This window comes from Bufo bufo, chromosome 4, assembly GCF_905171765.1.
Source record: "Bufo bufo chromosome 4, aBufBuf1.1, whole genome shotgun sequence".
NCBI classification, from domain to species: domain Eukaryota; kingdom Metazoa; phylum Chordata; class Amphibia; order Anura; family Bufonidae; genus Bufo; species Bufo bufo.
Window position 1 is genome coordinate 501,405,707 of NC_053392.1, and position 18,453 is coordinate 501,424,159.

At 46.3% G+C, this 18,453-nt stretch overlaps 1 protein-coding gene across 9 annotated transcripts in view; it reads right to left on the reverse strand.

Moving 5' to 3' along the window:
* The window catches only part of SLC8A1 (solute carrier family 8 member A1), a 518,651-nt gene that overhangs the window by 371,863 nt on the left and 128,335 nt on the right, over positions 1-18,453 (reverse strand). Inside the window, exon 1 of one of the 9 annotated variants that reach the window (XM_040429621.1) lies at positions 14,376-14,667. The exons of the other annotated variants lie outside the window; for them this stretch is intronic. The gene's annotated coding sequence lies outside the window, so the exon portion shown is untranslated. Of the gene's footprint in view, positions 1-14,375; positions 14,668-18,453 lie in introns of those variants that run through there. 9 annotated transcript variants of the gene reach the window in all.

Consider the following 18,453-nt stretch of genomic DNA (forward strand, 5'->3'; position numbering starts at 1 on the left):
CTCAATGACAGGGGGGTGATCAATGACAGGGGGGTGATCAGGGAGTCTATATGGGGTGATAACCACAGTCATTGATCACGCCCCTGTAAGGCTTCATTCAGACGTCCGTATGCGTTTTGCGGATCCGATCCATCTATCAGTGGATCCGTAAAAATCATGCGGACATCTGAATGGAACTTTACAGGGGGTTGATCAATGACAGGGGGGTAATCAATGACAGGGGGGTGATCAGGGAGTCTATATGGGGTGATCACCACAGTCATTGATCACGCCCTTGTAAGGCTTTATTCAGACGTCCGTATACGTTTTTGCGGATCCGATCCATCCATCAGTGGATCCGTAAAAATCATGCGGACATCTGAATGGAGCTTTACAGGGGGTTGATCAATGACAGGGGTGTAATCAATGACAGGGGGGTAATCAATGACAGGGGGGTGATCAGGGAGTCTATATGGGGTGATAACCACAGTCATTGATCACGCCCCTGTAAGGCTTCATTCAGACGTCCGTATGCGTTTTGCGGATCCGATCCATCTATCAGTGGATCCGTAAAAATCATGCGGACATCTGAATGGAGCTTTACAGGGGGTTGATCAATGACAGGGGTGTAATCAATGACAGGGGGGTGATCAGGGAGTCTATATGGGGTGATAACCACAGTCATTGATCACGCCCCTGTAAGGCTTCATTCAGACGTCCGTATGCGTTTTGCGGATCCGATCCATCTATCAGTGGATCCGTAAAAATCATGCGGACATCTGAATGGAGCTTTACAGGGGGTTGATCAATGACAGGGGTGTAATCAATGACAGGGGGGTGATCAGGGAGTCTATATGGGGTGATCACCACAGTCATTGATCACGCCCCTGTAAGGCTTCATTCAGACGTCCGTATACGTTTTTGCGGATCCGATCCATTTATCAGTGGATCCGTAAAAATCATGCGGACATCTGAATGGAGCTTTACAGGGGGTTGATCAATGACAGGGGTGTAATCAATGACAGGGGGGTGATCAGGGAGTCTATATGGGGTGATCACCACAGTCATTGATCACGCCCCTGTAAGGCTCCATTCAGACGTCCGGATGCGCTTTGCGGATCCGATCCATCTATCAGTGGATCCGTAAAAATCATGCGGACATCTGAATGGAGCTTTACAGGGGGTTGATCAATGACAGGGGTGTAATCAATGACAGGGGGGTGATCAGGGAGTCTATATGGGGTGATAACCACAGTCATTGATCACGCCCCTGTAAGGCTTCATTCAGACGTCCGTATGCGTTTTGCGGATCCGATCCATCTATCAGTGGATCCGTAAAAATCATGCGGACATCTGAATGGAGCTTTACAGGGGGTTGATCAATGACAGGGGTGTAATCAATGACAGGGGGGTGATCAGGGAGTCTATATGGGGTGATCACCACAGTCATTGATCACGCCCCTGTAAGGCTTCATTCAGACGTCCGTATGCGTTTTGCGTATCCGATCCATCTATCAGTGGATCCGTAAAAATCATGCGGACATCTGAATGGAGCTTTACAGGGGGTTGATCAATGACAGGGGTGTAATCAATGACAGGGGGGTGATCAGGGAGTCTATATGGGGTGATAACCACAGTCATTGATCACGCCCCTGTAAGGCTTCATTCAGACGTCCGTATGCGTTTTGCGGATCCGATCCATCTATCAGTGGATCCGTAAAAATCATGCGGACATCTGAATGGAGCTTTACAGGGGGTTGATCAATGACAGGGGTGTAATCAATGACAGGGGGGTGATCAGGAAGTCTATATGGGGTGATCAGGGGCTAATAAGGGGTTAATAAGTGAGGGGGGGGGTGTAGTGTAGTGTAGTGGTGCTTGGTGCTACTTTACTGAGCTACCTGTGTCCTCTGGTGGTCGATCCAAACAAAGGGGACCACCAGAGGACCAGGTAGCAGGTATATTAGACGCTGTTATCAAAACAGCGTCTAATATACCTGTTAGGGGTTAAAAAAAACACATCTCCAGCCTGCCAGCGAACGATCGCCGCTGGCAGGCTGGAGATCCACTCTCTTACCTTCCGTTCCTGTGAGCGCGCGCGCCTGTGTGCGCGCGTTCACAGAAAGTCTCGGCTCGCGCGAGATGACGCGTATATGCGTGACTCTGCGCAGGGCTGCCACCTCCGGAACGCGAATCTGCGTTAGGCGGTCCGGAGGTGGTTAAATTGCGGGTTCGGCGGCGCTTCTGGGCCAGTGTTAAGAAGACCGGATCGTCGCCCCGCCCTCACTCCCCTTTTATTGCTTATGTCGCTTTGCTTCATTAGAGGGGCTGTGTCACTCAGCTATTGCTGAGTGGATTAAGGTAATTATTCGTTTCCAATGGTTATTTATTTAATGACATTAATGGTTTTAATTATGTATTAATGTATTAATTTATTAAAGTATGTACATTTTTTATTGGTTACCCTTAATAAAGCATTGCGGACATTTTTCATTCCGCAATAAAGTTTTTATTAAATTTCAAGGGTGTCCTTTGCATCCATGGGACTGAGCTGCATATACAGTAGGCCATGTGACCAATGAACATGACATCACTGGCCTAGGAAGAGACCGCGGCTCTCAATAGAGCTCAGTGGCCTTGTTCTGCCAGATTCCTATACCTTGGCAGAATGCTATACCCGGAAGTGACGCGGCCGCACCGGAATCAACTGGAGGAGGGTGTCCGTGGATCTGCACATGTGCAGATCCACTAGATTCGTAAAAATAATTGCACCGTTGTGGGAAAAGCACCTACTTCATTTGCATGTGCGAAACCTTGCGCAGATCCACACACACCCTCCTCCAGCTGATTCCGGTGCGGCCGCGTCACTTCTAGGTATAGCATTCTTCCAGGTATAGGAATCTGGCAGAACACCTCTTCAAACAGCTGATAGGCGGAGGTGCTGGAAGCCGGACCTATACTGATGACCTATCTATGTCATCAAAATTGTACTCCCGGAAAACCGCAATAGGGTAAATTTAATGGTATGCCTGAGTGGGAGGCCCATTACACAGGGATACATATAGCCTAAGGTCTCATTCACACAACTGTATTTTTGGTCCGCATCCCATCCACATTTTTTTGCGGATCACACAAGGGCTCATTCACTTCTATGGGTCTGAAAAAAACGGACAGCACACCGTGTGCTGTCCGCATCCATGTGTCCGTTCCACAGTCCCGCAAAAAAGATAACATGTCTTATTGTCCATATTGTGGACAAAAATAGAATCCTTACAATGGGTACGCAAAAAGATGGATGCAACATGGAAATCACACATAGGTCATCCGTAATTTTTGTGGATACGCATTTTGCAGAACGCAAAATACATGTAGTCGTGTAATGCAACCTAAGGGCTCATGCACACGACTGTTGTTTTAGTCCACATCTAAACCGCATTTTTTGTGGATCGGATGTGGACCTATTCTCTTCAATGGGCCGCAAAACATGAGGACAGCCACAGTTCCGTGGCATCCGCAAAAATATAGAACATTTCCTATCCTTGTCTTCATTATTGACAAGGATAGGACAGTTTTATAGAACGGCGGACGTTCTGTTCCGCAAAATGCGGAATGCATATGGCCGGTATCTGTATTTTGCGTATCCGCAACAGTCGTGTGCATGAGGCCTGAAAGAGAGAATCCCTGTGTCATACGCGGCCCCTCTGGCCCTGCACTAGACATAGCTCGGTGTTACTTTAGGACCACTGACCATAAAGGACAAAGCAAATTACTTCACAATAGTGGCAAGAGACATCTGCCTTAGGGCTCATGCACATGAGTGTGTGTACGCTATGCCCGTATTGTGGATTGCAAAAAGCGGGGCCACAATATACAGGCACTGGCACGCTGTTTGTGGATGTGGACTTGAAAGTGTACGCTATCCGCATAAGATGGACCATACCGCAAAAAAAAAATTGGACATGTTCTATTTTTTTGCAGTGCGGGGGCACGGACCGCAGTATGAAGCACTTCCATGAGCTTTCAATCAGTGCCTCCGCTCCATATCTTGTGGATAGCGGACCCATTCAAGTCAATGGTTCCGCATCCGTGATACACAGTGCACACGGCTGGTGCCCGTATATTGCGGACCCGCTGATTGCGCTCCGCAATACAGGCAGAGGGCACACGTGTGCATGAGCCCTAAATCAGAAAACTCTGGATCACATCTACTATGGCTACCTTTAGGGTCCCTACACACATGTGGGGTTTTTGGGGGGAGCGCTGTAAAAACTTTAGCCTAACAAAATGTTTTTTTTGGTTTTTTTTTGGCTACCTACATTGGAGAAGATTTTTAAAAACTGGTACAAAGGAAAACTGGCCTAGTTGCCCATAGCAACCAATCAGATTCCACCTGTCATTTTTAACAGCTCCTTTGAAAAATTAAAGGTGGACTCTGATTGGTTGCTATGGGTAACTAAGCCAATTTTCACTTTCACCTTTTGTGTAAATCTCCCCCGCTATAGAGGAAGAACTGGAAAAACCGCCAAGAGCTCCAGCATGCCGCATGTTTTGGAAATTGTCAGAAAGACAAAAAAATCCAACTTAATGAACAAAAACGACATAAAAAAACATCTGGAGCTGACGTTATTACTGCAAAAAAAGCTGCAAGGTGCAACAAAAGTCACTAAAACAGAAAAGTGCAGACAAACGCCTTTACTTTTTATGGCCCAGAGCTTGGTCCTGGTAAAAGAGCTTCTTTCTGTCTCCCTCAGCTGTGATAGAAATGATCAAGAACATATGCTATCTATATAATTACAGTCTGCATTATGCATGTCATTTCCAAGGTTCATTCATGTATGAATTATTAATAAATACCAATGAAACCCTATTACAGCCTGTCCTGCCCCACCTTATAAAATTGTGCCACTATGAGACCCAGACAAAACCCCAGTCTTCCTACACTAAGCAGCCTAGCCGCAGAGCCTGGCACTACAAACTGAGCGTCAGCAACTGTCCCCATGACAGTGACAAGTGACAGAGTGCAGATCCCCTTCACATGCTGAATTTCGTCTTCTGCCCGGATTTCACTTCTCTTTTTAAAGCAGGAACAATATTGTGAGATCAGACCACCCAGCCTCCCATGTGCCAAACCTGCTTTCTTCTTCCTTCTACAAACCCAAAGAGACAAGGTCGTTTCCTATTTTACCGTCCTCTGGCAAACACAGCCATCGGTTTGTAACATGTGTGCGATGGTTGTCTTTTTGGGTCAATGGTGATGGTTCAGGACACAGGAGAAAATTACTATGAATATGTATGGATTGTGCAGGTTATATTACTGCTGCACAGAATCTCCTCTTATCCAGCACAGTACAGTCCCCTCCAATACATACATGCTTAACAGTATTCATCAGATAGATAGATAGATAGATAGATAGATAGATAGATAGATAGATAGATAGATAGATAGATAGATAGATAGATAGATAGACCCTGAACCGGGGTGTGTCCGCACCCTCCCTCCCCCTGTCATGATATGCCACGGACTCCTATACACCGACCCCGGGTATGTCCCCATTTCTCAACCCCCTATTTCCCACATGCTTTGGCAATACTAATGTATCATTTTAGCCTGCCAATAAAGCTTTTTTGATTTGATTGGATTTGATAGATAGATAGATAGATAGATAGATAGATAGATAGTAGACAGATAGATAGATAGATAGATAGATAGATAGATAGATAGATAGATACTACCTCCATCTTATAAGTGGTCCAAGACATTGGCTCAGAAATATAAAGAGGTGCACAATAAACCAGAAATCCAAAGGATACTCTACTACTTCAACAACAAGGTGTTTGAGATAAACCCAGGAGTCAACCAAGATGTAAGAGATCTTAATAATATATTTTACACAATGGCAGAAATGGCTGACCTGAAAAAGTATAGCCACCCGAAGCAAAAAGAAGATAACCCCAACACTTGGTTTGATGAGGAGTGCAGAGCTGTACGGAAGACCTTGAGATCGGCCTCAAATAAAAAGCATAGAGATCCCAACAACACCAACTTGCAGGAAGTCTACGACACAACGCAGAGGCAATACAAAACCCTCCTCAGAAGGAAAAAGCAAGAATATACCTCAACCAAACTTACAAAGCTTCAAGATGCCCTCCAAGATAACTCCTTCTGGGAACTATGGAACCACCTGGGCACAAATGAGAAGAAAAACAACCTCCATATTCAAAACGGCAACATCTGGCACCAGTATTTCAGAGACCTCTACAGAGACATTCCAAAAGAAGAACGTAACCCAGACCAAGAACAAATGTGGTCAAAACTGAAGAGCATGGAAGAGATACTTTCCAAAACCCGCTAGACTCACCCATAACACTGCACCAGATATCAGAGAGAATATCAACCATAAGAGGTAATAAAGCCAGCGGCACAGATGGCATCCCACCCGAAATGATTAAGTACAGCCCACCAGCAATGCAGGCAGCCATAGCAAAACTGTACAACATTGTGCTAAGCGCTGGCTATTTCCCCCAAGCCTGGAACCAAGGTGTCATAACCCCAATACACAAGAGCGGGGACAGGTATGACCCGGCCAACTACCGAGGGATATGTGCCATCAGCAATCTAGGGAAAAAAAATATTTAACAGTATCCTGAACCAGAGAATCCTCGGCTTTCTCACCCAGCACAATGTACTCAGTAAAAGCCAAGCATGGTTTATGCCAAACCACAACACCACACACCACATCTGCACCGCCTTATCCAGAGCCATGTCCACAACACAAAGCAGGGAAATATATACGCTTTTTTCGTGGACTTCAAAAAGGCCTTTGACTCGGTGTGGCACCCAGTATTGCTCCTGAAGCTATTGGAGAGCAGAATAGGAGGAAAGACATACGACGTCATCAAAAGCTCCTACACCGAGAACCGATGCAGCGTGAAGGTAAATGGGAAAAGAACGGCTTACTTCCACCAGCAGAGCAGAGGAGTCAGACAGGGCTGCAGCCTCAGTACAACTCTCTTTAACATTTACATCAACGAGCTAGCAGCGGCTCTGGAGTCCTCCTCAACACCAGGTCTCATCCTCCATGACACTGAGGTGAAATTTCTCCTGTATGCGGATGACCTTCTTCTACTATCACCAACTCAGAAAGGTCTCCAAGACCAGCTAGTCATTCTGGAGAAATTCAGCACCACATGGGCCCTTCCCATCAATTTAAAAAAGACCAACACTATGGTGTTCCAGAGAAGGAAAACAAAGTTAGCCAGGCCCCCTACCTTCATGCTAAACAACCGCCCTCTTACAACCACCAACAGGTACACCTACCTGGGCCTGATAATTGACCAAACTGGGAGCTTCAAATCAGCCATTGAGGAGCTGAATGACAAAGCATGCAAGACCTTCTACAACATCAGAAGACGACTGTACCACCTAAAAGCACCCGTGAGGGTCTGGCTTCAAATTTTTTACTCCGTCATTGCACCAATCCTCCTGTATGGCAGTGAAGTCTGGGGCCCTCACATTCCCTGACTGGTCAAGATTCCAGCCCAACAGAAATATTCCACCTGGGATTCTGTAAGCATCTCCTCCAGGTCCATCTGAGCACCTCTAACAGTGCCTGTCGAGGGAAGCTGGACAGATTCCCTCTATACTTTACAATCCAGGAGAGTGCGCTATCATTCTGGGGCCATCTACATGATAGGCTCCCATCACCATAAAGCCTTGCTACACCAAGTGATCCCAGGCAAAGCCTCAAAATCAACTTACTTAAACCCAGCCCGACCAGATAATCACCCCACACCACCTCACAAAAGCCGGGATCAGGAACACAGTAAACAAGAGACAAGAGAAATACGTCAGTGAATGGAGGAAGGAGGTGAGAGCATCCCAGAAGCTGACGATGTACCAGAGCCTTCAGAGAGACTACAAACTGACCCTATATCTGGAGAAACTAGGGAACCCCAGAGACCGGAAAATCCTGAGCCGCTACAGACTGAGCACCCACAGCCTGGCCATAGAATCCGGACGGCATCGACAGAGCTACATGCCTAGAGAAAGCAGACTGTGACAGCAGTGCCACCTGGAGGCGGTGGAGGATGAGGCCCACTTCCTGATATACTGTCCCAAATACTCAGCAGTGAGGGACATCCACTTTAGGAGACGCTCTGATCTACTCCCAGACTTCAGCTCCATGGAGGAGGAAGAGAAACTGCCCATCCTGCTGGGAGAGGAAGAGAACACTGTGGACATAGCAGCACAATATATCAGTGCCTGCCACAGACTGAGAGGAGCCTGATACGCCATGGACTCCTATACCCTGACCCGGAGTGTGTCCGGACCCCCCCCCCCTCCCCCCGTCATGATACGCCACAGACTCCTATACACCGACCCCGGGTGTGTCCCCATTTCTCAACCCTCTATTTCCCACATGCTTTGTCAATACTAATGTATAATTTAGACCTGCCAATAAAGCTTTTTTGATTGACTGATAGATAGACAGAAGTCAGATAGATAGATAGATAGATAGATAGATAGATATTAGATAGATAAATAGATAGATAGATAGATAGATAGATAGATAGATAGATAGATAGATAGATGAAAGATAGATGAAAGATAGATGATAGAAGGATATATGACAGCAGGATAGAAATATAGATCAACAGATAGATACATAGATGATATGGTAGATGATGGATAGATATAAGGATAGATGGCAGAAGGATAGATAGATAGATAGATAGATAGATAGATAGATAGATAGATAGATAGACAGAAGAAAGATAGAAGATAGATAGATAGATAGATAGATAGATAAAGAAGGATATAAGACAGCAGGATAGAAATATAGATCAACAGATAGATACATAGATGATAGGGTAGATGATGGATACATAGTAGAAGGATAGATGACAGAAGGATAGACAGATACATACTGTAGATAGATAGATAGATAGATAGATAGATAGATAGATAGATAGACGGATAAAAGATAGATATGAGATAGATCAGGGCTCGACAAATCCCAGGCGCCAGGTCGCCATGGTATTTGCCCTCACATGGCTGCCCACTAGCAATCCGGGGCGCTCCCGGAACTCCGCCGCCTCTACGTGGACTTCTCGGACAGTCTGGCAGGGAAGGAGTTACCCAGATCCGCCCGCTCACTGGATGCTGCTCGTGGCTAGAGACATCAGCTTCTCTAGTGGGCGTTCCTGCTCGCTGGCTGTAGCGCTGTGCAATCGCAGCGCAGGGAGAAGGAACGCCCAGGAGAGAAGCTGCTGTCTCCTCCCCATTGCTCCGATAGTAATTAGCATATGGAGCAGGAGCCAGTAATGGGACACGGCAGGCGAACGGAGCGGTGCCCAGGAATAATAGTAAGTGCTGGGACATTTCTGGGCGCCGCTCTGTGTAGCCTGCTACTTAAATTGTGGACCCACGTATTTAACACATAATAATACAGGAGGTGGGTGTCGGCAGCAGAATCGCATAGCCGGCACCCTGCCTCTGACAGGGAGCTGCGATCAGCGGCAGTTAACCCCTCAGGTGTGGCACCTGAGGGGTTAACTGCCGCTGATCTGCTGCCAGTACCCGCCTCCTATATTAAGAGTTAATTGTCATTGAAGGCGCAGTGTTCCCCCCCACCACCCCATTAAAATTATTGGTGTCACAGTGCGCCCGCCCCTCTCAACCCCCCCAGTATTAAAATCATTGGTGGTAGTGGCCACAAGGTCCCCTCCCCTTCTCATTGGTGGCAGTGGCCACAGGGTCCCCTCCGCTCCTCTTCATTGGTGGCAGTGGCAGTTTCTAATCGGAGCCCCAGCAGTGTAATCCTGGGGCTCCGATCTGTTACCATGGCAGCCAGGACGCTACTGAAGCCCTGGCTGCCATAGTCAGCTCCCTGCTGCTGTGTGTACTATGCACAGGGCAGCAGAGACAGTGTGAGGTCCTATTCACCCTAATAGAGCTCTATCAGGGTGAATAGGACAGATCCCAGGTTCTGGCCCCTAAGGGGGGAAATAGTTATTAAATAAAAAGTGTCAAAAAAAAAGTTTAAAAAAAAACACCAAAATATTAAGTATAAATCACCCCCTTTCCCAATTTTACATATAAAATATATAAACAATAAATAAACATATCACATATCGCCACGTCAGAAAAGTCCAAACTATTAAAATATTTTAAAAAATCTATGCGGTGAACGCCAGAACAGAAAAAAATTGATAAAACTGCGCGATTCGCCATTTTTTAAAAATGCGGACTGCACGTGGCTTTTTTTGTTTATTTTTTCGCGTGGTATCGAATAGTATTGAGTATCGCAATACTTTTTTATGGTATCGAAATCGAATCAAAAGTTTGGTATTGAAACAACTCTACTCTGTACACTGCCACTGTACTGTATATGTGTGTGCGATTCTGTACACAGCCGCTGTATATGTGTGTGCGATTCTGTACACTACTGCTGTATATGTGTGTGCGGTACTGTACACTGCCGCTGTATATGTGTGTGCAATTCTGTACACTGCCGCTGTATATGTGTGTGCGATTCTGTACACTGCCACTGTATATATGTGTGCAATTCTGTACACTACTGCTGTATATGTGTGTGCGGTACTGTACACTACTGCTGTATATGTGTGTGCGGTACTGTACACTACTGCTGTATATGTGTGTGCGGTACTGTACACTACTGCTGTATATGTGTGTGCGGTACTGTACACTGCCGCTGTATAATATATGTGTGTGCAATTCTGTACACTGCCACTGTATATATGTGTGAGATTCTGTACACAGCCGCTGTATATGTGTGTGCGATTCTGTACACTACTGCTGTATATGTGTGTGCGGTACTGTACACTGCCGCTGTATATGTGTGTGCAATTCTGTACATTGCCGCTGTATATGTGTGTGCGATTCTGTACACTGCCACTGTATATATGTGTGCAATTCTGTACACTACTGCTGTATATGTGTGTGCGGTACTGTACACTACTGCTGTATATGTGTGTGCGGTACTGTACACTGCCGCTGTATATGTGTGTGCAATTCTGTACACTGCCACTGTATATATGTGTGCAATTCTGTACGCTGCCACTGTATATGTGTGTGCGGTACTGTACACTGCCGCTGTATATGTGTGTGCAATTCTGTACACTGCCACTGTATATATGTGTGCAATTCTGTACACTGCCACTGTATATGTGTGTGCGATTCTGTACACTGCCGCTGTATATGTTGTTAATGCCAATGTTGTTTGGTTCTAGACTTCTTTATATGTTAATTTAAGAGGTGTTATTTTTGTCGCTGAAAATAAGGCTTTATAATGTAAAAAAAGAAAAAAAAAGGGCTCCTAACTATTTTAGCTGGCTCTTAGATTCAAAGGAAATTTGTCAAGCCCTCAGATAGATAGATAGATAGATAGATAGATAGATAGATAGATAGATAGATAGATAGATAGATAGATAGATAGATAGATACGAAAGAAGGCCAGCAGCACACCACGGATTTCAAAGGAAAACGTGTAGTTTATTCACCCAGTGGTGTGCTGCTGGCCTTCTTTCGTCTCTATTGAATTGGACCCAGGTGCCGGTCCACACCGGCCTGACTTGCACCCGCATTTAACAGTGTGCTGCATCCTCATTTTCTCAAAGTGTAGATAGATAGATATTGTGGGAATCTGCAGTGTACCAGGGCTCGGTCCAGGCTCCACCACGTGTGCTCAGTCATGTCACTTGTGGTTTTCTGCATTGAAAGGATTACCTTGCAGCGTGCCAGACAAGAACTGCATTGCTCAAGTACATTACGGTATAATACTGTGACCAGTAATAGTACCGCTATCGACTTCCCAGTAAGCAATGATCAGCCTGGCATTACTACAGAGACACAATATCTGCCCAGTGCCTGGCATACCCATACATCCAGTCCCGGCTACAATGTGTGCAGGGCATTGTAAATGAGTGTGAAGTAGGAGTCAGGCGGCAGAAGATAACCCGGTGCCAGGGGATGGGGAAATCTGTCGTTTGACACATGCAGAAATGAATGAATTCCACCTCGGTCACTGTGCTGGGAAATCAGGAAAAGAGGCAGTGTCCTGAGGTGGGATGTAGAGCGGGTAGAGAAGACCATCCATACTGCTGAGCGTGGTCACCACAGGACCAAACACAACAGGGAAGTCCTACAAGACATTGCAAGGCACTGTGGGCGGCCAATGACCCCACAGAATACTTCATTTTCAGTTGTACATGCCCAATAAGGTAACCTGTCATTCCTGAAAATATTAAGAACATCCAGTCCACAGAGAATGCATCTTCAAGGATGGCCATTCGATCCAAAATTTCACCCATTTTAGCCTGAATCCCCCTTTTCATCCGACCACTATAGGTGCGCACATGTACACCACCAGGCGCCGGCACATGAAGATGGAGCCACCTCTATACCCCTCTGCTGCACATTGCTATGTACTGCTGTCATCCCTGGCAAGCAACAGGTTAAGGCTTAGATTCATGAGGTGAGATAAAGAGTATTAGTGAGAATGGAGAGCTCAAGACCTGGCAGAGGGATCTGCGGTGGAGCTCGCCATTCATCTGCTTCTCCTCACTTGTCCATGGACACACAGCCTGCAGCATGGAGACTAATCCCATGGCATGCTGCCTGTCTCCTGCAGTATCCTCAGTACCTACCAGGCAGCATGACTATGAATGACCAAGTCAACCATGAGAGGAAGGGAAGGAGGAATCAGGGACACATGTCTCCAGTCAGAATAGCCCACCTCCAGCCACAGCAGACATGTACATGATCCCTCCAGGGAGCACACACTCCTCACCTCCTCCTACTGAGGCACCAAAGCTACAAATCCATCTCTGCTACTCGTACAACCTATGGCGGGAGGGGGACCTAACCCTTCCACTGCTGGGGGGTGGGGACAACCGGCAACGCACTGCGGGCAACTGGCACCACAGGAGTTAACCACTCCGTCCCATGCATAGCATGGCGCTACTACCAGTCACTCTCTGAGCCGGGTATGCTCAGAATGGGAAGGATAAGAACAGAGAGCAAGGGAATAGGCTACGAAATAACTAAAAGATGCAGAGCTATGGTAACAATAGTAAGTGGCACATGAGGTGCCCGCTGCCTACTACCACAGACAGGCAGCGTATGACTGAGGCATTGTGTGCCAGGAGCCTCACAGAATACAGAGAGAGACATCAAGATGGATGGATAGATAGATATGAGATAGATATTAGCATATCTAATATATATAGTAGATGCATATACAGGAATAATATATATATATACTCATAAATAGAACATAGAATATGTAATATATACAGTAGACATAAACAGGAACATATTTATCATGTCTATAATATATACTCACAGACATAAATAGAACATATTAGCCTATGTAATAATAGACATAGATATATACACACTTATAAATAAAAAACATCTGCATATATTACATATACAGTAGATAAACAGAAATGTATATACTAGATATGAGATAACGGATGGACAACGAGCTGGAGCCTGGAGCGTGTGTCTATATATAATGTATCATCTGCCATTATTAGAGTATAACAGATAAAAGAAGCATAGTATAGAGGGCAGCGTGCTGAGCACCGAGTGACAGGAGATACTATGCCCCCAGGCTGGTACCTGGCTATGGAGGAGGCACATGGGCACAGTGCAGACTGATACCTGGCTATAGAGCAGGCACATGGGCACAGTGCAGGCTGATACCTGGCTATGGAGCAGGCACATGGGCACAGTGCAGGCTGATACCTGGCTATGGAGCAGGCACATGGGCACAGTGCAGGCTGGTACCTGGCTATGGAGGAGGCACATGGGCACAGTGCAGGCTGATACCTGGCTATGGAGCAGGCACTTGGGCACAGTGCAGGCTGATACCTGGCTATGGAGCAGGCACATGGGCACAGTGCAGGCTGATACCTGGCTATGGAGCGGGCACAGTGCAGGCTGATACCTGGCTATGGAGCAGGCACATGGGCACAGTGCAGGCTGATACCTGGCTATGGAGCAGGCACATGGGCACAGTGCAGGCTGATACCTGGCTATGGAGGAGGCACATGGGCACAATGCAGGCTGATACCTGGCTATGGAGGAGGCACATGGGCACAGTGCAGGCTGATACCTGGCTATGGAGGAGGCACATGGGCACAATGCAGGCTGATACCTGGCTATGGAGGAGGCACATGGGCACAATGCAGGCTGATACCTGGCTATGGAGCGGGCACATGGGCACAGTGACTGAAAGTTTCGGGGGTCCTCAGCCCCTCTCCCCGTTTATGAATGCAGTAATCGTATTAGGCGCTTAATCTGCAGAGTCGTCAGAATGACTGGCAGCCGAGGAGGAATCCGCTCCAGTGATGGCCATGAGGCATACCTTGTCCTCGTCCAGGGTGTGTGCCGCAGCGCTGACAGCAGAAGCTTGCCTCACATCCACCTTTATATAGGTCCAGATCAGGAAGAAGCCGCCTTGACCAGAAGGGGAAGAGGGCGAATCCTTGCCATGCAGAGCCCGCACCTAGCAGCAGACAGCGCGCTCACTGCTCACACGGCGCACTCTCCTCATCCTCCTCCTCCTCCTCACACACTTTCCTGGATCCTCAGGAGTAGTAGTCCTGCCCGTGACTCCCTCCCTGTGCTTCCCCCCGGCTGTCTGCGCTGCTTGGGAATATTTTCCGATTTCCTCTGCTTTGTGAGTGAGGGACTCAGGCTTTGCAGTGCATCATGGCTGTGAGCCAGCCCTCTTATCAACATCCAGGCCCTCCCACCCCATTGATCACACTTACACCATTACTCCAAGTTACACTTCCCCTCACATCTCAGCAGTTTCTGTAAAAGAAGAACACTAGCAGCCTCTCCTACCTTCTGTGAGAAGTACCTCATATCACATCTGCCTCTGAAGAACATTCAGAGGACGCTAAGCCTAAAGGTGGCCACAGGTGACACAACAGGTCCTAGGGTCACAAAGCAGAAGACCTGGGATCTGATTGTGGGCACATTCATGTTTCTAGCCCATTTAAAGGGACGCTAAGCCTAAAGATGGGCACAGGTGACACAACAGGTCCTAGGGTCACACATCCCCAGGAGTGGGATCTGGTTTGTGGGCACAAAGACGTTCCTAGCCCATTTAAAGGGACGCTAAGCCTAAAGATGACCAGAGGTGACACAACAGGTCCTAGATTCACACATCCGCAGGAGTGGGATCTGGTTTGTGCGCACAAAGACGTTCCTAGCCTATTTAAAGGGACGCTGAGCCTAAAGATGGCCACAGGTGACTCAACAGGTCCTAGATTCACACATCCGCAGGAGTGGGATCTGGTTTGTGGGCACAAAGACGTTCCTAGCCTATTTAAAGGGACGCTGAGCCTAAAGATGGCCACAGGTGACTCAATAGGTCCTAGGTTCACACATCCCCAGGAGTGGGATTTGATTTGTGGGCACAAAGACGTTCCTAGCCCATTTAAAGGGACGCTAAGCCTAAAGATGGCCACAGGTGACACAACAGTTTCTAGGGTCACAAAGCAGAAGACCTGGGATCTGATTTGTGGCACATTCATGTTTCTAGCCCATTTAAAGGGACACTAAGCCTAAGGATGGCCACAGGTGACACAACAGGTCCTAGGGTCACACATCCCCAGGAGTGGGATCTGGTTTGTGGGCACAAAGACGTTCCTAGCCCATTTAAAGGGACGCTAAGCCTAAAGATGACCAGAGGTGACACAACAGGTCCTAGAGTCACACATCCACAGGAGTGGGATCTGGTTTGTGGGCACAAAGACGTTCCTAGCCCATTTAAAGGGACGCTAAGCCTAAAGATGGCCACAGGTGACACAACAGGTCCTAGGGTCACACATCCCCAGGAGTGGGATCTGGTTTGTGGGCACAAAGACGTTCCTAGCCCATTTAAAGGGACGCTAAGCCTAAAGATGACCAGAGGTGACACAACAGGTCGTAGGGATTACACATCATCAGGAGTGGAATCTGAATTGTGGGCACATTCACGTTCCTAGCCCAATTAAATTAGACACTAAGCCTAAAGATGGTCAGAGGTGATACAAGTCCTAGGGTCACACATCAGCAGGAGTGGGATTTGATTTGTGGGCACAGTGGTGTTCCTAGCTCATTTAAATATATACTAAGCCTAAAGATGGCCACAGATGACAAAAGTCCTAGAGTCACACATCAGGAGGAGTGGGATCTGACTTGGATCAGTCCAATGTAAGGGTATTATCACCCTGATACAAAATCTCTTTGTGTGATTTAACGCTTTTGATATGTTATGGAGATATATCAAAGTTTTTTTATTGGTGGGGGTTTCATCACTCAGACCCCCATGAATCCCTAGAACGAGGAGAGAGAAGCGCTTGCACATAACACTCTCCACAATGAATAAATCACCTGCGGTCTCTTGTGAAAGGGTACACTCCCACAGTATTGAAAATAACACAACAAGAAAAGGAGTGCGAAACACACCACTATAGAATGGTAAAAAACTCAAATTTTATTGATATATCACTAAAATATAGACATGATTAACAATATATGTCAAAAATATATGTTGCTATCTTCTATAGGGGGCACGATGGTATTTGTCTATTGCATACTTCTTGCCCTGATTGATCACTTTTCTATAGGATATTTATTCCACCATGTACTGATCATCAGGGATATACTCATCATTTCATTGTGATAGGGCTGTCAGCAGGGTGGTGTATGACTGTGTTTTGTCCCTGCTTTTTTATTTTTGACATATATTGTTAATCATGTCTATATTTTAGTGATATATCAATAAAATTTGACTTTTTTACCATTCTATAGTGGTGTGTTTCGCACTCCTTTTCTTGTTGTGTTACTCTCCACAATGAAGCAGATCTTCTATTGAGCCCGTCTCCTACAGCAAGAGTGCAACATGTAAGGGCTTCTCTCTCGTTGTTTTAAGGATCGGTGGGGGTCTCAGCACTCAAAACCCCACCAATCAAAATTTTGGTATGTCTCTATGAAATATCAAACCTTTTATGAAAGTTCAGTGATCCTTTAAACACCTAAATGGGTTTCCAGACATCTACAACAGCCCTGTCTATGGTCACTTATACATGGTCAAGCATGGGTCCAAAACCTATCTTCTCTCATTGTAGGTTTTTTCTCCACTCTTAGTTTCGGTTCCGGCTCACATGGTCCTGTGAATGCAGCCTAACAAATATGAGAAATACTGACAAAATACTGTATGAAAGTGGCGTAAATGCACCTTCTACCCTGACAACCAGCTAATACATAGTAATGCCTATTTCACATTAGTGATGCGGAACTCGCCCCAGTTCTGCCAGTTAAAAAAACTGATTATTTTCCTTTACTTTTGCTTCAGTTTTTTTCTGTGATTGCATTCAGTTTGTCAGTTTTTGTCATCAGTCCATTTTTCACATCAGCACAAAAAATAAAAAACTGACACTAGCGTCTCCTAGCAGTCAATGAAAAACGGACAGTCTTTCAGTGTTCTTCATTGTGCTTCAGTTTCTTTTCAATGACCCATTATCTTGAATGGGCCAGTCCTATGTGAAAAACAGATGAAGACAGGACCTCCTGTAATTTTCTCTGAACTGACAGATGGTCAGTGACAAAAAAAACTGACATGAATTAGCCCACTGACTTTAATTAGTCAGTGTTCAGTCCATGTAAAAGCAGCCTATTTCCTCCTCAAAAGAGCACCTCTTTGAGAATACCACCCCTTTGCCCGACTGGATCTCCTGTGAAAGGATTTTCAGCACCATCATTTACTAGGAATACTTCAATGAGGAAACTACCCATCTGGCTAGAAGACCATGTTTCACTGCAACTATGGATGGTCATGTCAATGAGGTTGACCTGTATCATTCATTACCCATTTAATCACATGCGTTTTGTAGACCCAGAGCCACTCTTTACTACTACTTCTCTCCACTCAAGCAAGTAGAGAGGAGCACCGTGAGGGTGGTCCTCTTTATGAAGTCCATACATCCACAGTGGACAACATCAGCAGTGGACACTGATGGTGGGTTCCTAGAATGTAAGAAGTCAAGGTTTCTTGAAGCTTTTTTCTAGGAAGCAGCCAATGTGCAGGCAATGACAAAATTCAAAGGAATGTGGCATTTCTACCACAGCCCTGGGTTGATAACTGTCTTAGAAAAAAAATGGAAGGAGCTGCAGTGATTTACTAGGCACCAGAAACCTTTCTTTCTAGACATGACTGATTTTCTAAGTTGTCCAACATTCTACATCACTGCCGCTCTGATCCTCTTTGCCATGATTTGTTGGGTTTCGTTGTAGCAATGATCTGCCCATACGTATACTCCACGTGACTGCTGCAGGCAATCACCGGTCTCGGGCGCCTTGTGCCATATGCCGCTGAGGTCAATGATTGGCTGCAGTGGTGCCCGGGGTTTATGGGCATGTCATTGCTGCAGCCAAAGAAATTATGTCGT